The sequence below is a fragment of the Xiphophorus couchianus genome, chromosome 2 (assembly GCF_001444195.1).
Source record: "Xiphophorus couchianus chromosome 2, X_couchianus-1.0, whole genome shotgun sequence".
Lineage (NCBI taxonomy): Eukaryota > Metazoa > Chordata > Actinopteri > Cyprinodontiformes > Poeciliidae > Xiphophorus > Xiphophorus couchianus.
Window position 1 is genome coordinate 7,822,515 of NC_040229.1, and position 27,093 is coordinate 7,849,607.

Genomic DNA, 27,093 nt, shown 5'->3' on the forward strand with positions numbered 1-27,093 from the left:
TAAGGTAGAGAATGAATCCAGCATCTCTTTTGCATTTAATTGTTCCATTCTGCCTGTTTCCTACCCAGCAGTCACCTTTAACTTCCTGTTTGATCTCGGTGGCGCCGTGGTTTGTCTTGCCTGGCCCGGGTGTCTGTTTGCATCGGAGAACTTTGCCGCTCCACAGCTGTTCGACCACCTGTGGAGGTGAGACAAGAGGGAAACACAGAGGTGAGGCGGGAACAGATGAGGAACAACACGAGAGGGTGGGAGGACAACAAAAGAAGAAAGAAAAAAAAGGGCAACAGCTGGGAGGAAAGTATGAATTTTATTTTATCTTTTAATTTAAACCACTTCTAGATATTTGATCTCCAACGTTAGAGTTCAGGATAGAGCAGATTGCTCTTTAGGCTTTCGGCATCGGTTGTCATGACAACGGATCCAGGTGATGCTGAAAATGAGAAAATAGTGATGAGCTGCACTGCTCTGCACAGGCCTCAGGTTTAAATGTTTGCACATAAAGTCTCAGCGAACCGTTAAATTTTTCTGACCCGGTAACAGAGGTGGGTGGAGTAGCTGAACGTAGCAGTCAACCAAGGGCAGAGAAAGTATAAAAAAATATGTATATATTCACAGAAAAGTAAAAAAGTGCAACTTTTCATTAGTAAATTAGGTACAGTTTGATTAAAAGATCTGATTTAACTCACAGAGTATTAAAGGAGACGAGAAAACATAGCTGGAGTTCCACTCGGGTTGCTAGGTAACGGGCTGGGCTTGGTTGGGGTTGCTAGGTAACAGGGCCAGAAAGTGACTTAACAATCAGGAAGTTTTTTTTAGTTGTTCTGATTGCTTAAAAACTGTCAGGAAGTTTAAAAACAAACGGCTCATTTTTCAGACACCAGAAAACATTAATATGTTGCCAAAAACTGGCTGGAAGTTTGTTGGTTTTCTTCTTCTTTTAAGCGCTTGGGTTGTTTTTAGGAGCAGTTGAACGACGGTTTTTCTGAGTGTTTTGCCAGAAAAAACTCAGAAAGTAGGATTTTCCCTCTTTCTTTGGAGCTCAAAGTTTTCTGGAAGATTTCTGAGATTAATCTCAAAAGTTCTGAGTTTTTTCTAGCTGAAAAACGTGGAAATTTCTGAGTTTAAAAGTCTAACATTTTGCCATTTTAAAACACAAAATGTTTGGGAAGAATTTCAAAATTTCTGTGATAAAGCTCCAAATTTTTTTTTTTTTTTTTGCAAATGTTTTGACTGTTGGACTGTTAGTCTAGCAAATTTCTGAGATTAATCTCAAAACATATTGACGGAAATGTACTTTTTTTTCTATGTAGAGTTGCTCTAATGTGCCGTCAAACAGCAGAGACCCAAGGGAAAGTACAAAAACGAAACAGATCCCCTTTAGTATGTAACGCAACCTCCTCCAGACTTCAACTCAATCAAAGTGGGTCCATTAAACACCTTTTTGATGCAAGTTTAATCTTGCTTAATGTTACCGAGCGTTAGTCATCATCTCCATGGTTTAACATGAACAAAATGGCGGCCCAGATAAATACGGACTCCTCCATTTGAAGGTTGGACAACTGGTGAAGAGCAAAAACAGAAAAAGTCACCATGATGCCTTCAGTTCCTCCCCCTGACAGAGATGTGCTGCTAAATTTTAATAAGTTTGACTAGAAATCCATCTAAAGCTAATGAAGTTGATTACGCAGGAAGACATTTTGTGACCTAACATGAAAATGTTGTAATCATGCGCTCCAGCAGCTGGGGAGGATTTCTGGAAATACTCTGCAGATGCAGACCTCTTTGATGTGAATAACTGACATGTTACAGAATATTCCCCTAATGACCATCTAAACTAGGACAAATCTGATTATTTACAAATTCATGAGGCGGCAGCCGCTCTGGATGTTGGATTTCACTCCAGGAATTTAAAAAATGTTGCAGCCTTTGATGTTACAAATTTAGCGCGAGCTGCAGAGGTGACAACACGACTTCTTCTGTTAGCCGCCGACACCGGCAGGTAAACGAGGAGCCAAAGTGAAGCAGAGCGATCCTCCTGAACAATTCACCGGAAAGCTAGAAAGAGTTAAAGAGATGCCTATTCATTCTACGCAAGATGAAAAAAATTAAATAAAATCCCTATAACGCCGTAATATTCAACGTTGTGCACGAGGAAAGCTGCAATTTGATTATCCTGCTTTTATTTAAACCTGGTTAGAAACCCGGATCGATTCGCGCCTCGTCTTTACGAGCAAGCTAAGTTTCAGCAAATCTTCTATCTGGTCGCCTTAGAGCAGCAAACGGCTGCAGGAAGTGAGGGAACAATATGACAGTCAGCAGATCAGCTGACGATGGAGAAGCTTCTGTCGAGGCGTGACAGAAACACTGACAGTTGGTTCTGCGCCTCAGCGTCCGACCCACGCTGCGCGGTTCTGCTGAATCAGTTACTGGTTGCAGTGAAAAACACAAAACACAGAGGAAGAAAAACTCCGAGGCACATTTTCATTTTGGGTCACGCCAGCTCAAACAGCTGGTTGTACCAGATCTTAATGATAAAACTCATCAACTAACAGTTCAAATATTAGTAAACAGCTGAGTCTGCATTCTATACTTCTTTAAATTAAATAATGTTAATTACCAAATTTCTCCAGGTTTGAAAAGATGCAAATTTTCTAGGAAAAATACTTGGAAATTTCTGTGTTTGAAAGACAAACATTTCTTAGAAAACCTCAGAAAATATTAATTCATCTCAGAATGTTTTTTGTTTGAAAAAATAAGAAAATTCCTGAAATTTATCTAAAAAATAATTTGTAGCCAATTTTTAACATTTGACTTCAGAAATGTACGTTTTTTTCTAGACCATCTCTGAAATTATTCTGAGAATTTCAGAATTCTTTGCCTTAAATTCACTCCCTTTTCTTTCTACAATGACCCTAATATACCGTTGCAGTATATAGAATGGATGCACCTTAATGTCAAGCAGATCCACAAACAGGTGAGTAAAAACAGAAATGTTGCGTCTTGTTTTTGCTGCAGGAAGCCAATCAGAGGACCATCAATGTTCACCGTTTGCTCCATTAAACTTCCTTCCTTCTCCTCAGCTGAGTCTCAGCTTCACGTGTTCAGCTTCCTGCTAATTGGCCGGCAGTGACCTGGTGTATCGGAGCTGATAAAGGCCACATTTAGGACATTAATGAGATCTGACAGACACCAGCGTTAATCATTTAGAGCCTAATCAGCGGGTCAGGCCGTCCCACAGGCACAGCGCCCGGCAAAAACAAGCCCACGCTGCCATGCACAGTACGTCAGTCACTGAGGGACGAATCAGATTTAAACACACAAATCCTAACTCAAGAATTAGGATTTAAAATCTGGATATAATTTAATCCACACGCATACTAGAGGTGTCCATATTTTTGTATCAATCCAATTCCAGGTAATTACAAGTCCAGAATCTCCAATATTGATACCAATATGATAATTAATATTTAACACATCATCAAGCTTCTTAGATTCTGTGGTTTTCTTTACATTATTTTGTGAAAACCTTGGAAAAAATCTAAATAAAGTTTACAGGTGTCCACAAAATATTTACATGATAAGCAGAGAAAGTAAAAACAAAATATTTTGTAAATTATTTCCAAGTAAATTGTGCAGAAAATTATTGTCTGAGAGCAAATAAATGCAGAATTGAGAAACTTACGACGACATATTAGGGTCGTTGCAGACAGAAGAAAATGAGTAAATTTTCACCAAAAAATTGTGACATTTTCATACAAATCTCAGAAAATTCCTAGAAAAGAAAATTGGAAATTTCTGAGCTCTAAAAGTCTTTTTTTTATTATTATTATTTTTTTTTTACTTTGAATCTTTCTAGAAAAATTGAAAGTAGTCTCAAAATTGTTGCTATTTTCAAGCAAATTTTCATCTTCTGGAGGTCAGAAACTTCCAAGTTACTTTCTAGAAGATGCTCGAAAATAATCTCAAAATGTTTTGGCGAAAACGTACTCCTTTTTTTTCTGGATTTACTGTGGCCGTAATACGCCGTCGTAGTTTCGGCCCTGCACATTTTTTTCCAATTTTTTGCAAATATTCCTCATTTTTATGCACATTTTTTTAATTATCTGACTCTGTTGCACATTTCTTTGAATTGCATTACGATATTCTTTCATGACTGCACAGTATTTTTTTATTCTTAGGCTTTAAATTTGCTCTGACTGCAGAGTCTTATTCTTACTTTCAGGTTTTATATTTTATCTTTGTGTGAATCTACATGCTTCGACTTGCCTCCCACTTTGCTGCTGGCACACTTAAATTTCCCCACTGAGGGAAAATAAAAGTTATTTCTGTGCTATTCTGTTCGTCTATGTTGAGTTTATCATCTCTTCCTGACTGCATTTTGTCACATTTTGGCCCTTTGAGGTTTTATCCGCCCAGAGCAGTGGACTGCAGCTATAGAAAAGGCTTATATAAACCACTTTTAGCCGATCCGCTAACAGAACCTCTTTTCTTTCTTAGGTGAGGCGTGATATTATCCTTGAGTTTAGCATGAGAAATGAATCTGTGAGGCTTTTAATGTTCAGCCTTGGTCACTATGACAACTACCCAAAGAAATCTAACAAAGAATTAGACATCACAGATGAAAGACTCAAGCGGTTTTTACAAGTGAATTAAAACTACTTTGCTTTCTGTCCAACAGCTCCATATGTTCTAATCTAGGATTTAAAAACAAAAAGTAAAACGTTAATATTTCCAGTCCCATCTTTGTTAAGACAGAAGACGACGTCTACAAAGTGAATGAAGCTTCTTAGCTGCAGACGAGACTCGCTTTGTTACAAAAAGTGACTAAAAGGTAAAAATGTAAATCTGACAGGCGATGTTGAATGGATCCGCCATTTATGTAACAAAATGGCTGCTTACCACAAGATTTATGAGTCTAAACTTAACGTCAGAGACACAAACATGTACCCAGTTTTTAGTTCTTATTTTGTATTTATGATTTATATGAGCTGGAATTTTGTTCTTCATTAGAAAATATCTAAACAAACGATAAAATAGATTACCAAATTGTAGCCGTCATTGTACAATGAAGTATAATGGACATACAAAATGAAAATGTAAATGAAATTACAAGAATAAAGTCATAATAATATGAGAATAGTAATAATATTTAGAGAATAAAGTTATAATACTGTAAAAATGAAGACATAATATAAGAATAAAGTCATAATATTTAGTCATAAAATTACAAGAATAAAGTTAATAGATTCAAGAACAAAGACATAACAAGATGGGAATAGATTCATAATATTTTGAGAATAAATGTATAGTACTATGAGAAAGTCGTAAAATTAAGACTTTGTTCTCGTCTTATTTCGACTTTATTCTCATTAAACTTTTCTCCCATGATACTGTCTTCATCCTTTAATCCGTCGGATTTTATTTGTAGAGTCATTTCCTGGAATCAAATGCCACACAAAATGCTTTAAATAAATAAAGTAACTCACCAAAATTAAATAAAACTAAATAAACTAATACTTATTGAATGGCTAGGATAAACTATAGTCAAACTGGGAAATTGAGATAACACCAGAAATGTAAAAACACACACATTTAGTCATTCTAAAGCCATAAAAATGTAGTTTAACTATGAGACATATAGAAATTTACATTTTATGTGTGATGGAACTCAAAGTATTGGTAAAAACTGTTAAAAATATCAATAATAGTGAAACATTCAGATGGATTCAATAAGAATGAGATGCACTAAAATGTTGAAACTAACATACTTGTGAACACACCTACTTTAGATTTCTGATCAATATTTGATAGTCATAGTAATTCATGATCAGTGACACATTTTTGCTTCGTTCACCTTCGCTGCTGCCTTATTGGATATTATTGTTTTTCTCCATTTTAGCTCGCCTCTCATCCTAATCTGGATTTTGTTGTTGTTGTTCCATGTTTTCTTTGCCTCTCGTCCCTTTTCATCTTTGTCCTTCCCTCGCCTCCCGTCTCTGTCTCTACTCTGTTTTCCAGCTGGTCATTGAGCTGTGTGTTTATCTGACATATTGAACCGCTTTGAAGCCAACAACCTTTCAGCTTCTTCCTCAACAGTCAGTTCTGCTCTGCTCACACAGCCGTACAAACTACTACAAGCCAAAATAACGTGTGTTTTTAAATATCGCAACATAATAACTTTAATCTAGGCTGGGAGAACGGCCTCGCTGCTTTTGAAAATGCTCCTTTTCTTCTAAAAACACTTAAAAGATGAGTTAAAATAATGCCACAATTTCTAAAACAATTTGTCATAGAAAGGATTTAGATGGACACTCAAAAGTAAAACTATATGAAAGAAAAAGAAGATCCAAGTACAGAAGCCCTGTGGACTGAAAGTGAACTTTGTTTTTTATGCTCTGTAATCACAGGGAAATTAAAAACAAATTCAGATAACAGTTCAACAGCATTCACAGATCCTGGTCCAAACAAACAGGTTCAATTATGAAAATTTGTCAACCTATCCTGTTACCAGAATTAAGTAGTAACTAGTTACATTTACTCAGTTACCTTTACTTGAGTAACTTTTTGTAAAAAACAAAAAATTACTTTTAGGAGTATTTTTATACACTGTACTTTTTACTTGAGTAATTTTATTATAAAGTAGCACTACTCTTACTTCAATAACATTTCTGGATTCTCTACCCACTGAGTAACATCATCAGCCGGACCAAAAAAGCAAACTCTGGTCCACTACAAACCCCAGTCTCCGTTTAACTGAACCGAAATACACAAAAATCCACAGCACCTCTATATGTTAAGGTTGTCATAGTCAAGCTAGCATAACTAACCTACTTCTCTCTCCCTCGCTAGGTTTCAAGGCGTAAGAGTTAAGATTTTTTGGTATGCGTCAGAGATCGATTGCCAATTCACACCTCCCCAAACGAACCAAACTTTCTAGACAAACGAACTGGAGTTGGATTAAAGTGGACTGAACAGGACTGGTGGGAATGCAACTTTAGCCTGCATGCTAACCCTAACTATGGTTCGCCACAGTCTCAGTTCTGACAAAGTGAACACCAAGGGGCCGGCTCCAAAACCAGGACTCATTGGATGTCTAGCTCTAGTGGGAGAAATGGCTGTTTTGTCTTTTACCAAAAGAGCCACAACCACAAACATCTAACGTCACTCCATTTTTGTTTACATGTCATGAAAAAGGAAGCTGCGCTCTGTGTCTTCTTCTGAGGTCTTCATGTTGTTTCCTTCAGTGTTTCCTGGTGCAACGCCCCCACAGGCGAGGAGGTTTTTCAATTAGTTTGGTTGGTTTGACTCACTGCAGTGAGAAAGAGAACTGCACCAGCTGAAAAAGTAATAAATGTTGCAATTTTGATCCCCAATCAAACCTAGTCTACCGGACTATCGGGTTGGAAAATAAAGACAAAGTTATTTAGTAGGATTTTTTGTGGAAACCTATTTTATCTCGAAATGCAACAACATCCATAAAACCTTCCAATTTTTATGAACCAAACTTGAACATGCAGCATAAATATAAAGTTGTAAACTTTGCAGATACAAGTCTTCCCGGTCCGTTCTGTGTTTTATTCAGTGTCTCTGGCAGCAGATGTATTAGCGCTCCTCGCCGTGCCGGCTGTATATCATTACCGTTAACATCTGCATAAATCTAAATAAAGCTCTAATTTCAGTGTAGATTCAGCACTGACCTCCCTTCCTCCCTCAAGCCTGTTTTCATGATTTGCATAAATGAGTGATGATTGTGAGTTTATGGGTAATATGCAAATGAGCCAATTATGATTGATCATCTGATTGATGGCTGCTGTCTGTGAAAAGCATCCGACCTGTGAGCACGCACTGCTTTGCGCTTAGTTATTCTGAAAAAAAAGGTGGAGGAGGAAGGTAATGTGGATCAGTAGGTAAAGAGGTAATCCTAATCCCTCAACATGCCCACGTTTTGTCTCATTGGAAGTTATAGATCAACACAGTAAAGATAATAGTGAAGTGGATGGACAATGACGGAGTTATCCATCTAAAATGTGTGGTGTGTATCTTTATTTAATCCATTTTACTCTGATAATAAGCCAAAAATCTGGCTTCTGGAGGAACAAGAGACAAGAAACCCAAGTAGGTTTCAAGGTTAGTACAGTTAACTAGAAGTAATCAAGACAAGTGAAACCAGGAAAACATTTTTGCTAACTGAAAAACTATAACTGGAGGTATATTGTGAAATTATAAATACATTATTCTCTGTTTTTGTGTTTATTAATGTACTTATTAGCCTTCAAAAGGATGTGAAATTATTTCATTTTTGCCACAGAAGCAAAAGCTGTCGGCAAATTACATCATTCATTAATCCTCCCGGCGACATTTAAACTAGTCCGCAAAATGGCGGCAGTAAAGTCGTGAGAAAACGCCAGCCAATAACTGAATACATTTTTTGAAAATGGCATCTTCTGTAGAGTAGAAGAGGCCATTTTTGACCTTTTTCAATTCTGCACCTGAAATTTAACCGAAGTATGAAAAACCTAAAACTACTACTGTAACTAATAATGTAAAATTAATAATAAAGAATCTGAAAGTGACAAAAACAATAGGTTAACTATCTTGGTCAAACATGTGAAAAAAATAAACCGCAACAAACTTCAAATGATTCAGAAAGGAAAATTAGGAATTCTAAATATAGATGTCACTGAGAGCAGAAAACATAGAACTATACTGAATAGATCTGCCCTTATGGATCGGGAACATCGTCACTGATAACCGATCTAGATTATTTGTCAATATCAGACTGATACAGATATTAAAAGGGTAGTATTATTTATTTTATAGGCACATCAACTATGTCAACTTCAGTTGTTTAAACAAATGCTACAAATATCAAATATTACTGTAAAGAAATTTTACTTCCTGATTTCAGGCCTTGAAATTGGGCCACTGTCTCTTTAAAAACTCCTGCCCTTTCTGAAACTTCAGGGAGTCATCACAACATGGCTCCTCTATTAACCCTTTGGCAACATTTTTACCAGCGTCGCACTGAGGCACAGCTCCTACAATGAGCTCAGCAGGTGTTTGCCAATTGCTGCAGGCTAGTCTGAAGGAGCTGGATGGGGGAGAACAGAAGCTCTGAAGCTTGGAAACTGCAACTAAGAGGAGGAGCTGCACCTCGAAGGCAGGGCTAGCTCCGACCAAGCGTTCTGCACAGCTGAATTGTTGTCATGGAGATTAAACTCCAGGTATGTTTCTGATGAGGGAATAACACTATAAAATGAATTAAAGCTGACAAAAAGTCAATTTTACATGATACTGTCCCTTTAATATCAGATTGGTGCATCTCTAGTTCCACATCCGCTGAATCCTTCAGTGGATTTGGTAATCTGGGTGAAAGGTCACCGCTCGTTTTTTCTGTGTGGTACAGTTCAGAGGGAGTTGCCTGGATTTTAATCTTGACAGTAAGACATGAAGAGCTGCATGTTCCTGCACAGCTATTCACGAAACCTCAGCCTCTCATGCTAATGCATTCAATCTGCAGAACGCTTTGATTTCTTCAAGGGCGCCGACTCAGACACGCCGCCCCCGCCGCATAAACACGACAACACAGATCTCTCTCTCTCCTTAACGCACGGTGAAGCTCGCTCGCCCTCGGTCTCTGCCGGGTCAGAGTCGAATCCTGGCCTGACGGTGTAAGGAGCGCCTCAGAGGTGAGTGGGAGTTGATTGAGTTTGCTCAGCTTCAGCCCATGGGACTGCAGACAATATTACAAGACACACACACACACACCTGAGGAGCAGCCAGCAATTCATACTCAATTTAATCAGAGCTTATGTCTATGGAAGTGAGCATATGTGACCTCCTCTGTTTCTGCTCCTTCCTGTGTCTCTTTCTGTTTGACTGTATTTAATTCTGTATGATAAAGAAAAATAAAAATAATACATGTTCATGTTTGAATTATGTTATTATGAACGCATGTTGGTTTGAATATGAAACGTGATCAGAGGATGAAGTCTGATGGTAGATAGAAACATTTACAAACTAGAGCCACGCTAAGAAAAAACATTAAAAATTAAGAGAAAATAGTCATAGTATTGCAAGAATTCGTACAAGAATAAAGTCATAAAACTACAAGAATAAAGTTTGAATAACAGGAGAACAAAATTGTAGTATAACGAGTACAAAGTCATAATACTACTTTTTTCTTGTAATACTACAATTTTATTCTGATTTTTTACTTTATCCTTGTATGACTTTATTCACATAATATGATTTCATTCTAAGAATATTACAATTTCATTCTCATTATTTCAACTTAATATGCAACTTAATTCTTGTAATATTATGACTTAATTCTCGTACGACTTTATTTCCAAAATATCATGACTTTATTATTGTAAAACTACAACTATACTCATATTATTTCGACTTTATTCTTGTAATATTATGACTTTAATCTCGTAATGTTTTTTTTTTCTTAGAATGGGCCTAATACTGAGTGGTACCAAACAAACAACAACAAAAAAATTACATATAAAAGAGCTTAATTTTTATTTCAACTTAAAAACAAAACATTTGACTCCCTTTGTGGCTCTGTTGAGGAGTTATATATCATAAATTGTGTTTATTGCAATAAAAAAGCAAAATATACCATATTCACAGTTCCCCTGACTACTTTTTCATATAGGAATGTGAATTAATTCAGGTAGTGGTTGAAATTAACCTGGTAAAAAACTAACGCTATATTTAGCTTCGTACAAAGTTTGGACTCTCAACTAACAAAGTTTTAAACTTTTCCAATCGCTAACGCTTAGCAATGACATATGTAATGTACCAGTTCGACACTATGAAGTTTATCAAAAATTGTCGGCAAAAATGTAGGCAAAAATGCCAAACCAAACAAGATGGCTGCTAATGGTGGTTCAACACGGACTGAAAAACTTTGTTAACTTCAAGCAGACTACATCTCTAAAACAGCACAGCAAACTTACATGATTGTTCACAATTTCTGCTTCTGTTTGCCGATTGGTTTAAATTCTATCAGAGAAATCCAAGTCAATGGGAGAAATTTACACAAATTACACAAAGGAGTGAAATTCCGTAATATTTCCGGATGAGAATTGTGAAGATTCTCATCTAGCGGAATTACACAGGAAAAAATCCCTGCCAGAGCGCTTATCTAATTTTTCAAAAGGCAGTTTCTTTAAAATTTTAGACAAAATCTCATGACAAACTACAGCTTGTGCAGAATAAATAATCTACAAAGAGTAACAGCCATTCAGAAACTAACATTTGGTTTGCAGTTTCCATCCAGTGAATAGAAACAGAATTTCTTTTTTGAGCCGTCATGAAACAAAAGGCTCAAACCTGGAACATTTTCGGAAGGTTTCACACTTCCGCCGTCTTCTGCTTGTTTCGACAGAGAAAATATTCAGAACTCCATATTTTTGTTATTATTAATTAGAGAAGAAATCTTCACAATGCTAAAAAAGAAAGAGAAAAAAAAGTGTGACCAAGACAACATGCTTGTGTGGGCGTGTGAAGGTGTCATGTTACTACATCAGCTTGGGATGGTGTTTGTGTTATTAAAATCCCTCTCAGGAATAAAAATCAGGTGTTTCTGTTTTTTAACAGAAAAGCGTCCAGATTACCAGTCGAAAGTTTCCTTTTACCTCCTTTTCCTCCACTACATCTTTTCCTAAATCCATCTCTTCCTGCCTCTGTGCAGCTTCATTCAAGCATAAATTTTAATAACTTAAAAAGAAAAAAGATTGGAAAAATGAGAGATCAAAAGATTTAAGTAAAAAATGTTCTCCTCTGCAAGAAGAGCTCATAAAATTTGAATATCATCAAATAGTTCAATATATTTTGTCACTTCGTTTCATACAGTGAAACTTATACTACATGGATCCAGTGGAACATTTCAAGCATTTATTTCTTATAATCTTGATGATTATGGCATACAGATTATGGAAGCCCAAAATTCAGTCTAACAGATGTTGAATATTGTCAAAAAAGGCAAGTGGTTTGTTCACATAAAATTGAGTGGATGGAAAAAGTGTATTAGAGAAAGGTGCAGCATGGATAACCAAAGCCTCGAGAGGATTGTGAAGAAAATCTGTTCAGGAATTTTGGGGCATTTGGAAAGGAGCGAGCAGGGCTTTAAAGCTCCAGTGTGTAATTTTTATAAAACTTTATTTATTTTTTTACATATTTCTTGAAACTGTCACCATGTCTTGACTGTATGGATAATCTGAAAAATTTAGCTCCTCTGCCTTCTCCAACCGCTAACTAAAGACAACCAATCAGAGCCAGTAGGCGGGTTTTAGCGCTGTCAATCACTCCTCTGCAGCTACCAGAGCCTGTTTTGAATGCTAAGACCAGTTAACAAAGCCACCAATAGCAGCAGATAAACGTTTTACCTGTAACAGTAAGTTGCTTCTCCACCATTAGCACATTTAGCAGCCAGTACATGAGGATGATTGACAGCACTAAGCCCCTCCTCCTGGCTCTGATTGGTTGTTTTTTCAGACAGCTGTAGAAGCTCAGGGAGGAGGCCAAGGAGATCAATCTTTTTGTCTCAAATTGTCAGAAAATAGTGACAATTTTAAGAAATATGTAAAAAAAAAAAAAACATATTATTTAAGTAAAAGTTACATACTGTAAAGACGGACCATACACCTGAACTGAAGAGAAGCAGAACTGGATTGTGTAAAAGCAAAACACCATAAAGAAAACCACACAAGTTGCATATATGTCTGAAGGACCATGCAAGAAAAAATAAATAAATCAATGTCACAAAAAATAAAAAGTAGGAATTGTACATTAAGGCCTGCAACGTGAACATAGCCTAAGAGAAAACATCCATTTAAATCTTGATTTCTCTTCTTTTTGCTCAGGTCCTCTGAAGTTGAAGCTCTTCCTGCCACCCAGGAACATCGTCGGCGTTCACCTTCATCGCAAACCCTCCGACTAACTACGAAAATGTGCAGCAAGAGTCACCTTTCCTCTCACCCTCTCTTTGCCTCTCTCGACCTGCCAGCCTCGGCTTGGCTTCCTCCCCGCTCTGTTCTCTCTAAAGGTGAACGGTAGCGGTCACTGTCGGCAGATTTGCCCTGAAAATTGAATCAGCCAGCAGGTCGGGGGGCCAGGAAGGCACAAGTGCCAAGCTCGCTGACGCTGATTTAATTTTGTGCATATGTGTGCGTCCGGATTTGTGTCTGTGTGCGTTTCGTATGTTTCCACCCTGCAGAGAAATGCTGCAGCCTGGTTTCATTTCCGTCTGAATGTGAAGAAACGTTTTGTCAGGCAAGAAGAAGAGGGACAAAAACACTTTCCACACCCTGCCTGTGTTGACCACCACTCTGAGCTGTTTGCTGTATAATAAAACCTCCAGAACAGATTATTATGTTCTCTGATTATGGAGAATTATTATTTTTGCTTTGTGAGACTTTTTTCTCTTTTTATGGCGATATCTGTGTTGAAATCTCAGTTTTCTGCTCTCCAATGGACTATTATCTAATCATTGCTTAGCAACCCTTGAAAAGAGGTTTTTGTGGAGGCTTGGACCCCTCAACAAAGCGGGAGCACAATTCAAAAACCCAGAGTCCATTGGTGAAAAAAAAAATACATATATATATATATATATATATCAAATTTTCTGAAAATGTAATTTTCAAAAACCAAAAATTTGTCTAACAGATTAAATTAATTTACAGCACAGCTCTAGTTTCCACAGATTTTTCAGGTTGTTTTTCTAAATGCAGACAATATTTTCTACGTCTTCATGTGTATTTTATTTATTTAATTAATTAATTAAGGTTCAGTTAGATACCTCATTGTAATTTGAGTTATACTGAATTGTAATCAGAGACACAGAAACACAAAGCAGAAGCAGCAGTGCAGCAAATGTCTGAGTTGGGAATACCAAAAGGTCATCGACATAAAATAACATCACTAAGGTTGGAATAATTACTTGTCATGTTGTCAAAAGGTGCTTTTCTGGGCCACAACTGAAAATATCAAGTGACTAGGAAATAAAACTACTACTATAATTAAAATGAATTACATATCATGCTGTCAGAAAATGCAGAAAAAAAGTAGATTAAAAAAAATCAACGTGCTCATTACATTAGTTTTTCCTCTTACAGGTTTTATTTATATTTTATTGTCAACTTTGTTGTTTGAACTATGGAAAGAAATATTTCAGTTCAATTTAGCTAATAAATGCTTTATTAAACGCAAAGGAAATTTTAAATGTTAATTTATATTAACCAATTTTCTTCAGAGTTGCTGATGATGACAGGAAGGATAAATCCCATTGGTCAGTTGGTCACTTAAACCGGTAATGGTAAAAATAAAGAAAATATTTAGTTGATAGTTTTTATGATCTGTTGATTAAAATTTTGAGAAAATGAAAAAAATGTAACACATTCACTTTTTTTATTGGGGCCTGCCATGCAAAGCAATGGCAGGAACCTATTACTATTCTCCCAAGAAAGGTTTCTTTATTATTATAATTCTTTATTTTTCTTCCATAACCGTTAATGCGGCTCATACCGCTGCGTGCACACCTACAAATAAACGTGCAGAAAATTCACGCCATTGGAGCTATAACGTGGCGACAAAATTCGCAAAAAACTACGACAAAAACCCATTATAAGTCAATGGGAAAAATCCTACAAATACCATATTTTTGAGGATTTTCTGTGTCGTCACGAATTCACGTAGAAATGCCTTTCAAATTTCATTTTGTAGATACGTCCGTGATCTCTTCGAAAGTGAAGACGGCTCGTCAATACCAATTACGGTTTGTCCACAATTTGTCTCTAAGCGACCCAAAGTTTTTCATTTTTCCTAAAATTAGAGTGTGCCTCAGAGCCATTGGAGCTCCGCTAGAGTGAGAAATGAAGAGAATTTTTGACCCCAAAATAATTTTGAAATCGCCATCACGCCCACAAATATCGCACGATTGGTATCAAAATCGGTCCTGACATTGATACGCATGCTTGCTCCGGTAAAATGTTTTCGAAATTTATCTAGACCGTACGGTTTTCTGTTACGGTGCTTCAGAGCAAAGTCATGCGACAGGATTTTCTGAGGCTGTCTCAGGCTATCTCCCATATATTTCTAAAACATTTCAGATCTGGGCAAACCATTTCTTTCTCTCATCGCTGTTAATGCTGTGAGTGAGGTAGAGATATGAATCTCGGGACTATCGCAGAAGACAAATAGCCCTCTCATACGCTTCAAACGCTTTTCGAATATGTATTACGGTTCCCAAATGGGAAGGAGTTGTTCCCAATGCTTTTTTTTGGGTGAAACTGGCTGGCTCAAAGAGAGAATTGTTTCCCCCAGCATGTCTGACTCACAGCTCACAGTTGGCTGAGACAATTAATTACCATAGCAACAGAACTGAGGAGGCTATTGGCTGCTGGATAGGACTAACTATGGTGGAAGACTCAGTTGAAACAGATCAGGACTGAACTGGCCTTTAGAACTACTTGCTGCTATGGGCTGTATATAACTGATTTAAGTCAGTAACTGTTACACATGGGATTAGTTCGGAACTTTAAAATGAAGCATACTGAAAATTTCAAAATAAAAGCCTTGAATATTTTTAAATCAAGTAATTGCTCTTTTGAGCATTATATAACTGATTTAACTCAATGACTGTTATACATGGGATTAGTTTGGCCCTTTGAAATGAAGCTTAACAAAAATTTCAAAATAAAAGCCTTGACAAAATTTTAAATCATACTGAATGGTGCACGTCCACCTTACTTAACATTCTTGTGATTCTCCACATGCTGTTGATTACATTGCAGCGTTCTTTAACATTGATGCTAATTTCTAGCATGATAAAGCCGGGCCCAAACCGACGGGCACACTTTGGCAGGCCCCGGTTAAATTTCTTCAGGAATTTTCTAGTTGGGGCCTGCCATGCAAAGCAATGGCAGGAACCTATTATTCTACACCCAACAAGGGTCTCTTTAATATTATTATCATATTTTTCATTGCTTGCAATATCACTGACTAGCTCAGACGTGCGCAAAGCTCTTTCCAATCGACGGTTCAAGTAATTTACGACGACAGATTTTGGCTAAAGGATTTGAGGTAGAAATGTTTCACCAATTTCAGAAATACCGCAACAGGATGATGGGACTCCAGGCAAGAAGGGGAGTCCGGCAAAAACCCCAAGGCAGCTTCGCTCCTGCACACTTGGATATCTTACACGGGGAAACCCAAAGACTGGACTCCAGTCTGGAAATGGAGAGCGCCAGGATAGAAGACAACCAAGACCTGGCCGACCTGGAGGCCAAGCTGGAAGAGATGGAACTCTGTAGGCCTGTCACGATAGCAAATTTTGCTCAACGATTAATTGTCTCAAAAATTATTGCGATAAACGATAATATTGTTTCAAGACCTTTTTACACTGATTTAATGGAAATGATGTAATAATGCATGCGATTTCCTGCCAAAGATAGATACACTTTATTTTCAAAAGAATATTTAACACTGGAACTGATAAACAAAATAAACAAAACAACCAAAAACAAAAATAAAATGGTCTCCATTAACAAAAAACTCACTTGAAAAAAAAAACTAAACAACCTAAAGCCAAAGTGGAAATAAATGCTGCATTCAACCAAAAGAGTGCAGATTATGAAGTCTGTATATTATGTTGCCCTTCAGTAATAATTAGATTTAAATAGAGAAGATGGGCACATCGACTACCTGATGCAATGATTCACACTACATAATTTTTTGCTCCTATTTTTCCCTTTAAGACAATCTTAGAACGCTGGTCTTTCTAAGATTGTGTGGTGTGTTATGGTAGATGTCGTTCTGGGAGCTTAACGCAGCCTGTTGAATGTGACAGGTAGCCAATCAGAAAGCGTGGATTCTCCTCCGCACTTTCTGAGGGGAAATTACGTCGGGGGATCCCAAACAGCTGATACGGCGCAACCCAAAGTCCACCGGACATCGGAGATGATATGTGGAAACAACATTAATGTTTATTTAACATGCAAAGAATATAGAAATGACAAGAGGAGGAGTTGGAGCGAAATTGCTACCGCAGTTGATAAACCCGGTAACTTTTCAGCTGTTCTTCGTTAACGTGACGTAAACAGGTTATAATGATTTTCATTCAGTCAGGACTTTACGCTGACACTAGCCACATGCATTGCAGGTAGATTGTAGTAAAGCATTGATTAATGCCTGATTTTAAAATTAGTTAACTGAACTTGTAGCCATTATTTTGTGCCCATTGTTGGACACCACACGGCAGGACCGAACCCGATCGAACTGTTATTCCTAGGATTTTTGTCGGCTAATGTGTGGACTGTCAGGTTTTGAAAATGAGCCGACAATCGGCTGACAGCTCTAAGATCGTGTAGTGTGCGCTGGGCTTTACACTGAGGAAATGAGGAAGGGAGGAGTCAGTGGAGAGCACCGGAGTTGAGCCTTTTTTGATTCGGTGTCATCAACAGAAAGAGAAAAGGGCCGGAAGAGACGATAATGCCGATAATTAAAATGATGTCGATAGTTTTAATTTATCGTACGATTAATTGATTTACCGTTTATCGTGACAGGCCTAGAACTCCGGCTAAAACAGCAGGAAGCTCTCAGAGAAAAGCTTGTCAACGAGGTCAAAGAGGCAAAGAAGGAACTAGAGAGAGTAGAGAGAGAAGAGAAGTTCAGTGATCCAGGAGACCTTAACCCTGCGGTCACTGCTTCCGAGGTCCACAGCGATGTGAAATACCTGAAGGACAAGCCCTTGCAGCAAGACTTTGAGGAGTTAATGGTGGCCCACCTCCTCAGCCGGGAAGCATTTGTACTGTTGAGGAAAAATGATTATTTTCAGTGCTTAATATAGTTAATCTTACGGCATGTGTAAAAGGTATATTGAACATTCTTATTTTGAACAAATTTCTTAATTTTGAACAGGTTTGTGTTAAGGATTTAAAACTAAACTATTGATGGGTAAGTATTCAAAGTACAGTAACCAAATGCAGATCAAAGGGGATCTCTCAATGGGGCTCCTGCTGTGTTATCAGAGAACAGGAGGCCATAAAATTAGCATCTCCTGCAGGGCACTATCACTTGAGCCTGGAGGAGAGAAGTCTGTTTGGTTCACAGAAGATCAAAAGTCTTCCAGAACCAACATCTGGGATGGTGTAAAACTGAATACAACAGAGAATGTTGAAACCACTAACATTTAATTTCTAAGACATTTTTCTAAGTACTAATAGCATGTTTTGTAATGAAGATTGTATTATCTAATTTTAGAACTACTAATCTAGTAAATGATGAATGTATTTGAAAATCGTACTATCTGTGACAATATCAGAATCAAATGGAAATTGTTTGAATGAAAATGTTTTGTTTAGTATTAGAAAATTGCTCAGGATTTATGCTAAATGGGGTTTTGTGAAGATAACCTTTCTTTGAACCAAATTACTGGATTTAAGTTTCTCCTGAGAATTTATGTAAGGAGAGATAACGGGAGAGACTCCGGATTCCACAGGTATCTGTGAAATCTTATCTCATGTTTTTCTTTACCCAAATGACCGTAGAACCCAGGAGGCCAGGATGCAGCTGTTGGCTCTTTTGTTGAAACAGAGAGCAAATGGCCTTTGATCTTTGGCGTAAATTAGGGGGAGTTCTAAGTTTCTCTGAGTGTCCAAGGTAGCTTCCAGTTGGTCAACCAGAGGTACGCCTAGGCCTGTCACGATAGCAAATTTTGCTGAGCGATTAATTGTCTCAAAAATTATTGCGATAAACGATAATATTGTTTGAAGATCGTTTTACACTGATTTAATGGAAATGATGTAATAATGCATGCGGTTTCTTGTCAAAGATAGATACACTTCATTTTCAAAAGAACACTTAAACACTGAAACTGATAAACAAAATAAACAAAACAACCAAAAACAAAAATAAAATGGATTCTCAGTCTCCATTAACAAAAAATGTACTGGAAAAAAAACTAAACAACATAAAGCCAAAGTGGAAATAAATACTGCATTCAACCAAAAGAGTGCAGATTATGAAGTCTGTATATTATATTGCCCTTCAGTAATAATTAGATTTAAATGGAAAAGATGGGCACATCCACTACCTGGTGCAATAGTTCACACTACATGATTTTTTGCTCCTATTTTTCCCCTTATGACAATCTTAAAATGTTGGTCTTTGTAAGAGTGTGTGGTGTGTTATGGTAGATCGTCGTTGCCGCTCCGATCCAAATCAGGGGTTTTCCCCAACTGGGAGCTTTAACGCAGCCTGTTGAATGTGACAGGTAGCCAATCAGAAAGCACGGATTCTCCTCCTGTTTTCTGATGGGAAATTACGTCGGGGAATCCCAAACAGCTGACACGGCGCAACCCGAAGTCCAGCGGACATCGGAGATGATACATGGAAACAACATTAATGTTTAATCAACATGCAAAGAATATAGAAATGACAAGAGGAGGAGTTGGAGCGAAATTGCTACCGCAGTTGATAAACCCTGTAACTTTTCAGCTGTTCTTCATTAACGTGACGTAAATAGGTTCTAATGATTTTCATTCATTCAGGACTTTACGCTGACACTAGCCACATGCATTGCAGGTAGATTGTAGTAAAGCATTGATTAATGCCTGGTTTTAAAATTAGTTCACTGGACTTGTAGCCATTATTTTGTGCCCATTGTTGGACACCACACGGCAGGACCGAACCCGATCGAACCGTTATACCTAGGATTTCTGTCGGCTAATGTTTGGTCTGTCAGGTTTTGAAAATGGGCCGACAATCGGCCGACAGCTCTAAGATCGTGTAGTGTGCGCTGGGCTTTACACTAAGGAAATGAGGAAGGGAGGAGTCAGTGGAGAGCACCGGAGTTGAGCCCTTTTTCATTCAGTCGCATTAGCCGAAAGAGAAAAAGGTCGGAAGAGACGATAATGCCGATAATTAAAATGGCGTCGATAGCTTTAATTTATCGTACGATTAATCGATTTATCGTTTATCGTGACAGGCCTAGGTACGCCTTAATTGAATATATTAAAAAGGAAAGACACACCTTCAGTATAAGAGCACAGGAGTAATAATTCAGACAGCTGCCACTGTTTTGCTTTTTTGCATCAGCTCTCTCCAAAGACGCGTCTTTGCCTTTTCTTTGTTTTTTCTTTCTCTATTTTTTCTTGTCTCAGGTAATGAATGTATATCTCTGTTCCTCTGCAGTTTTGTTGTTAATTCATACGTTGCTTTGTATGGGATTAAACTCTGTAATTCTGTGACGTCAACACGCAGTGTTGTTTTCCTTGTGGCTGCACGTCGCCCGCTGAGAGTACCTGGGAGTTTGAGGAAGAGAGAGCCAAACTTTTTTCCAAAGTTAATTGATAAATTATTCTTCCTTAATAGTACCTGGAATACAGGCTGAGAGAGAGAAAAGAGAGGCTCTCCAAGATGAACTGGACCAACTCCAGACTTACTACAAGGAGCTGTGCTCTAAATATGAAGCAGACGATGCTCTGGTGAGGCAGGAGGCCGAGACACAAGAGTTTCATGAAGCGAGGCTGAGCAAGGAACAACGGCTCCTGGAGAATCTGAGAACTGAAAAGGACGACATGTTTCTAGAAATGTCCCATAAGATCGCTCTCCTGCAAGACAACGAGAAACTTCTGCAGGAAGAATTGACTCAGCTCAAACGTTCATATAGTGACCTCAACTGTAAACATGATAGCGAAGTTTCTGGACTAAAGCAAGACGTGGAGAGATATCGGCAGGAGGCTAGACGTGAGAAAGACGCCAACATAGAGAGAGAGAAAGAGAATCTGCAGCTCGTAAACAACCTGAGAGCTGAGAAGGAGGAGCTCTTCCAAAAAATGGCAAGAGACATCATAATTCTGCGAAACAGGGAGAAGCAGATGCTCCATGAACTGGATCAGGTTCACGTTTCACACCAGGAGCTACAATGTAGACATAAAACAGACATAATGGATTTGCAGCAGCAGGTTGAGACCTACCAGCAGAAGATAAAGCAGGACCAAATTGCTCTTTCACACAGACAAAAGGCAGAGAAGCTTATCTGGGAAATAAACCAATCTGCGCTGCAACAAGTCGAAAAACTTCAGCAGCAGGTAAAGGAGGAGAGAAAAGCACACCTGGAGACATTAGAGAAGGACAAGGCGCGACTGGACAACCTGAGAGCTGAATATGCCGTCCTCCAACAACACTCAACAACAGAGATTCAAATCCTGCTACAGAAGGAAAGCAGTGCCCAGGCTGAGCTGGAGAAGGTCAACGGTTTGTACCTGGAGCTCAACTGTCGGTATGAAACCGAAGTCACTGCTTTGAAACATCAAGCAGAGAAATACCAGGAGGAAATAAGGTGTGTGAAAACTGATTAGCAAAGAGCAAGAAAGGATCTACTGCTGCCCAACACGCTGAGAGCTGAGGAAGAAGATTTCCCAAAAAAACACATGCCAGTTTCCCAAGAGAAGGAGGAAGACTCACAGGACCAAGTGGACCCGGTTGAAGTCTTAAGTGAAGAAGTTTCTCCAGAGGAGAAAATCGCAGGAGAACCTTTATCAGGTTCTTCCACGGATCCAGAATCCACAGAAGAGACCAAGATCGCTGGAGAAACCGTCCTGGAGGATTTGGACAATCCGGATACTAAAGCCATGCAGGACGGTAAAAAGAAAAAATCTAAAATTTCATTTTGGAAAAGAGTACGGAAGACTCTGCGATGGCAGAAGCCAAAAAAAAACAAAAGAGTGAAGACAATCAAGAACATGTCTAATGTTCTTGATTATGATGATATTTAGAGAAGGAGAAAAACGAGCAAGAGAGGAAAAGAGGACTCAAACGCATGGAGTTTGTAGCCTCTGTGTACGGGGCGCCAGGCCAAGCTCCGCCAAATTTAAAATGTTAAAGTTTTATCTTCCATTGACAAACTAGAAAATAGATCCCTTCCCAGCTCAATTGGAAAAAACGTGGGCAGCATGGTGGTGCAGCGGTTAGCGCTGCGTCTTCACAGAGACCATCTGTGTGGAGTTTGCATGTTCTCCCCGTGTTTGCGTGGGTTTTCTCCGGGTGCTCCGGTTCCCCCCACATCTCCTAAAACATGTAGGTCAGGTCAGTTGGTCACTGCAAATTGCCCCCAAAGATTTGAAGAAACCCCAAACACATGTGCAGCTTTATTGTTAAACTTTAAAATTAATTGAATTAGCCGTACGTTAGCCCTTTTCCCTTCGCTGTTTTAGCACCGCAGCAACACTGGGCTCAATTTTTATAGCAACGTATTGATTTAGAAATTAAAATTTCTTCTTTTGATAGTAATGATTTCTGTTTATTTCCACTGTACTTGTGCTTTTATGGTTTGTACTTTAGTTTACTGTTTCTACTCACTTTTTATATTAAATTGCACTGAATTGTAGCTTTTAAACTGTTTAAATCTGTATTTTAAAGAAGATTAGCAAAAGGATCATGCAGTGGCTTTTTTAGCGCGACTGTGGCTCAGTGGGTAGAGTGGTCGTCTTGTGACCAGAAGGTTGTAAGTTCGATTCCAGCTTCCTCAGCCACATTTTGAGCTAAGGGGCACTTAGAGGCAAGTTGCCCTCCGACCTGCATGTCGGTGTGAATGTGACTGTAGTGTGAAGCGCTTTGAGTGGTCAACATGACCAGCAAGGCTCTACACAAGGTCAGTCCATTCACCTGCTTTTCTTTGATAAATCCTGTTTTTCTTTTTATACCAAACATAAAAAAGTTGATTTAACAGGTTTGGATTTCTTCAGGTTCCAGGATGTGAAATTAAGATTAGAGTTTAATCTGTACATAACATTAGATGATAATTGTAATCATAATTTAATTCTCTGAACCATAAAGAAACCCAAACTTGTTTTATCTGGTTTGTTTGTTATAAGAACAAAACAGGTTTTATAAAAAATAAAAGTTACTGTGGGATCTTTCCGTTAGTCTTTATTTAGAAATACAGATTCAAGGTAGTTTAACAAACTTAACAAAAAAGTTAAATTTAACAAGAAAACTGTGTAGAAAAGGGAAAAAAGAAGAACAATCCATGAAAGCATGAAAACAGAAAACTTAATCAGAAATCATTTCCATTACAGGAAGAAATCAATTCTTAGATCAATACTTTGTAATAAATATGAAGCTTTTGTGTTGTTGAGCTTATGTGTTGTCTGCTTGTATAAAAGAGAAGGAAAAGGGGCTAAGAAATGAATAATTCAGTTATTTTTTAACCAGTTTATAGTAAAACTGCAATAAATTAAATAAAATAATAAATAAAAATTGCCCATACCAATGCAGGCACCTATTGTTCTACACCCAATAGAATGTCTCTTTAATATTATTTATTTTTCTTCCGTGATCGTTAATGCGGCTCGTACCGCTGCGTGCCCAGCCACAAATGAGATATCAAAACGTGCAGAAAATTCACAATATTGGAGCTATTATTGTGGTGGGATTCGGAGTTACCATGGCGACATAATTCACAAAAAAAAACATTATAAGTCAATGGAGCGAGGAAAGAAAAATCCTAAAAATACCATATTTTTGAGGATTTTCTGTGTCGTCAAGAATTCACGTAGAAATGCCATTCAAATTTCATTTCGTAGATACGTCCGTGATCTCTTCTAAAGTGAAGACGGCTCGTCGATACCAATTACGGTTTGTCCACAATTTGTCTCTAAGCGACCCAAAGTTTTTGATTTTTCAAAAAATGAGAGTAACTGACACCAACTGCCGCTCCGCTGGAGTGAGAAATGGAGTGCCATTTTGACCCCAAATCATTTTTTAACTCGCCCTCATGCCCACAAATGTCACACGATTGGTATCAAATTCGGTCATGACATTGATACGCATGCCTGCTCCGGTAAAATGTTTTCGAAATTTCTCTAGGGCGTACGGTTTTCTGTCACGGTGCTTCAGAGCAAAGTCATGCGACAGGATTTTCTGACGCGCTCTCAGGCTCTCTCCCATGTATTTCCATATATTTCGCAAAAATGTCAGATCTGGGCACACCATTTCTTTCTCTTATCACTGTTAATCCTGTGAGTGACGTAGAGATATGAATCGCGGGACTATCGGTGTATTACGGTTCCCGAACGTGACGGAGTTGTTCCAAATGCTTTTTTTGTGTCAAACTGGCTGGTTCAAACAGAGAATTGCCTCCCCCTGCATGTCTCACTCACAGCTGACAGTTGGCAGAGAGAATTATTTACCATAGCAACGGAACACAGGAGGCTATTGGCTGCTGGTTAGGACTACAAATACGCATCACTGTAGTTCTAACTATAGTGGAAGACTCAGTTGAAACAGATCAGGACTGAACTGGCCTTTAGAACTACTTCCTGCTATGGGCTGTATTTAACTGATTTAACTCAGTCACTGTTACACATGGGATTAGTTTGGAACTTTAAAATGAAGCATACTGAAAATTTCAAAATAAAAGCCTTGAATATTTTTACATCATGTAATTGCTCTTTTTGGCTTTATGTGACTTTTTTATCCAAAGCACTATTACACATAGGATTAGTTTGGCCCTTTGAAATGAAGCTTAACAAAAATTTCAAAATAAAAGCCTTGACAAATTTTACATCATGGAATTGCTCTTTTTGGCTTTATGTGACTGGTTTATCCAAAGCACTGTTACACATTGGAAGAGTGTGGGCATTTAATATGAAGCTTACTGCAAATTTCAAAATAAAAGCCTTAATATGCCCCTCAAGTTAGTGCACCGCCATAGGCGGTGCAATAAGATTATTCTGCATTATCTTTTTCTCTCAGGTTAGGGGACTGCCTTGTGCAGCAAGGCAGTCATTAGCATTAACCTTTTAGCTTAAATAAGCTATTACCTATTTTTCTTACTTATTAGCCATGTTTAATATACTGAGTGGAGTAAGTTAATTACAGACAACATTCAAATGATACCCCACATGCTACAGAAAGTATTTAGGCTTACATTAGCATTTTGGCTAATTTCAGCTTATGCATTCATTTTAATATACTGAATGGTGCAAGTCTATGTTAGGCAAGATGCTTGTGACTTTCCACACGCTAATGACTACTATTTAGCTAAGTGTAGCATTGATGCTAATGTTTAGCATCAGAACGCTGGGTCCAAACTGACGGGCACACTTTGGCAGGCCCCAGTTAAATTTCTTCAGGAATTTTCTAGTTTTGTTTTTTACTGTCTTCTTCAAAGGGTTTTGTGTCGTTTCCTTTAGTGGTTCTTGATACAGCGCCACCACAGGCAAGGAGGGAAACAGTTTTTCAACGGCTTTGATTTATTTGACACAAAGTATAAGAGAACTGCAGCGCCTTAAAATTTAACAAATGTTGCAGTTTTGGTCCCCAAAAGAACCAAATCTACTGGACTATCAGCTGTGAAAACTTGGAAGATTTTTAACATCAAATCTGACTCAAATATCTTTGCAAAATTTCTGCATTATCGCAGATTTCAAAGTCACAGCAGGAGGAAGTTGAGTTGCTGAAGAAATTATTTCCTTTTGTTGTGAATCTGAGAGAGAAACAGAAAAAGAGAGCGAGACAGGCGTCTGCCACGGAGAGAAACAACCAACATCCAGACAAAAAGACGATGAGGTAGGAGATAAAAAGAGGCGCCTCAGGCTGTCAGGAGGACCAAAACAAACACCGGGCTCCATGTCGCCGAAGGGCCCGTTTCAGCCTGACTGACACTAAATTAGACCTTCCTCTGCTCAAATCAGAGCTACAAAACACTGTCACAACATCCGCTCCACAGCTTCTGATTTACTGCCTCGCTCCTTTTCTCTTTCCACCTCACATTCATCCCTCTTCATCCTGCCTCGGCACCACCTTTACATCCACCCTACAAGCCCCCCTCTTCATTGATTGTGCTGCCCTCTTCACCCCTTCTCACTCATTCATAATTGAACAGCATTAACTGCAGCGGAGGCCGAGCGGCGGTTTAATTAGCCGCCCAGCCTGCAGAGACTCGGTCTGTACTTTCACTGCTGCAAAACATACATTTAACCGCAGCCCAGAATTCAGAATACCGAGAATTGGTCCTTGGAGTCGAAGGGAGGCTCTAATTTATTGGCGTTATTGGGCAAAAGTTCCATAATGACCTTTCAGGATCATGTAATTGAAGTGGTCCGAGTTGTCCAGCTTCGCTCGGCTCTTTTACAGGCTTAAGGAGAAATCTGAAGCCTGATACGGTCGTCTGAGATCTAAAACTTCACTTAAAGCCTGTTTTGGTTCCTTGAGGACTCCAAAATCAAGGCCAAAATCTCAGCTTAAAATATGGGGAAAAGAACCAGGGGAGTGATTTTCAGTTGCTTCTCTCATGCAACAGTTTAGAAAAAAAACTAATTAATAAAGCAAAAATAATGAAAAAACTGGAAAATATCTGTGTTTTCATGTTTTTGCACATTAAAATGATAACAGACAGGCTACTAGCTCCTGCCATTAGCTTAATGACTATTTACTACTAAGTGACACACAAAAATGCTATATCTAACTAAAGAAACCGCTTCTAAAAATAAAATTAAAAAACTAATAAAAGATTTCCTATAAGAGCAAATTAATAAACCAAATAAGAAGACATGGCTAAATATCTGCATTTTAACATGTTTCCCCACAGAAATGACAGTTAACAGGTTACTAGCTTCTGCCGTTAGCTTAAAGGCTATTAGCTAGTACACAACCGACACACTGTGTATCAGTTGTGTAACATAGAAACGTTAACTACTCATAAAGTTCACAAAACAAAGAAGGATTTAATCTAAAATATCTAAACATTGTACAGACTATGATATTATGATATTTTGATCAGCATCACCTGAAAATATGAGGAAAGACTCGCGAGGGATTTCCAGTAGCTTCTCTCATGCTACAGTTTAATACAATGAGCGGACAGCGCGAAAGCCCCCTACTGGTGAATGTGGTCACTACCACTCAATCCCACAAAAGGCTTACTAGCTGATCACCGATGTATTGATTGTAATTTTCTTAAATAAAATGATTCAAACATTAATACAACATGAAATATATATATATACTAAACATTTTCTTTTTGTACTTACATTGTTTTTAGGCTTACATGAATTAATATTTATTCTGAACCTT

General features: G+C 38.1%; 1 long non-coding RNA gene across 1 annotated transcript; it reads right to left on the reverse strand.

Moving 5' to 3' along the window:
- Nucleotides 1–29: 29 nt before the first annotated feature.
- LOC114151141 (uncharacterized) lies at nt 30–26,901 on the reverse strand. The gene is made up of 3 exons (XR_003596885.1): nt 26,807–26,901; nt 17,747–17,821; nt 30–178 (listed from the first exon to the last, which is right to left on the reverse strand). It is a non-coding gene; the product is annotated as an uncharacterized LOC114151141 (long non-coding RNA).
- Nucleotides 26,902–27,093: the final 192 nt, after the last annotated feature.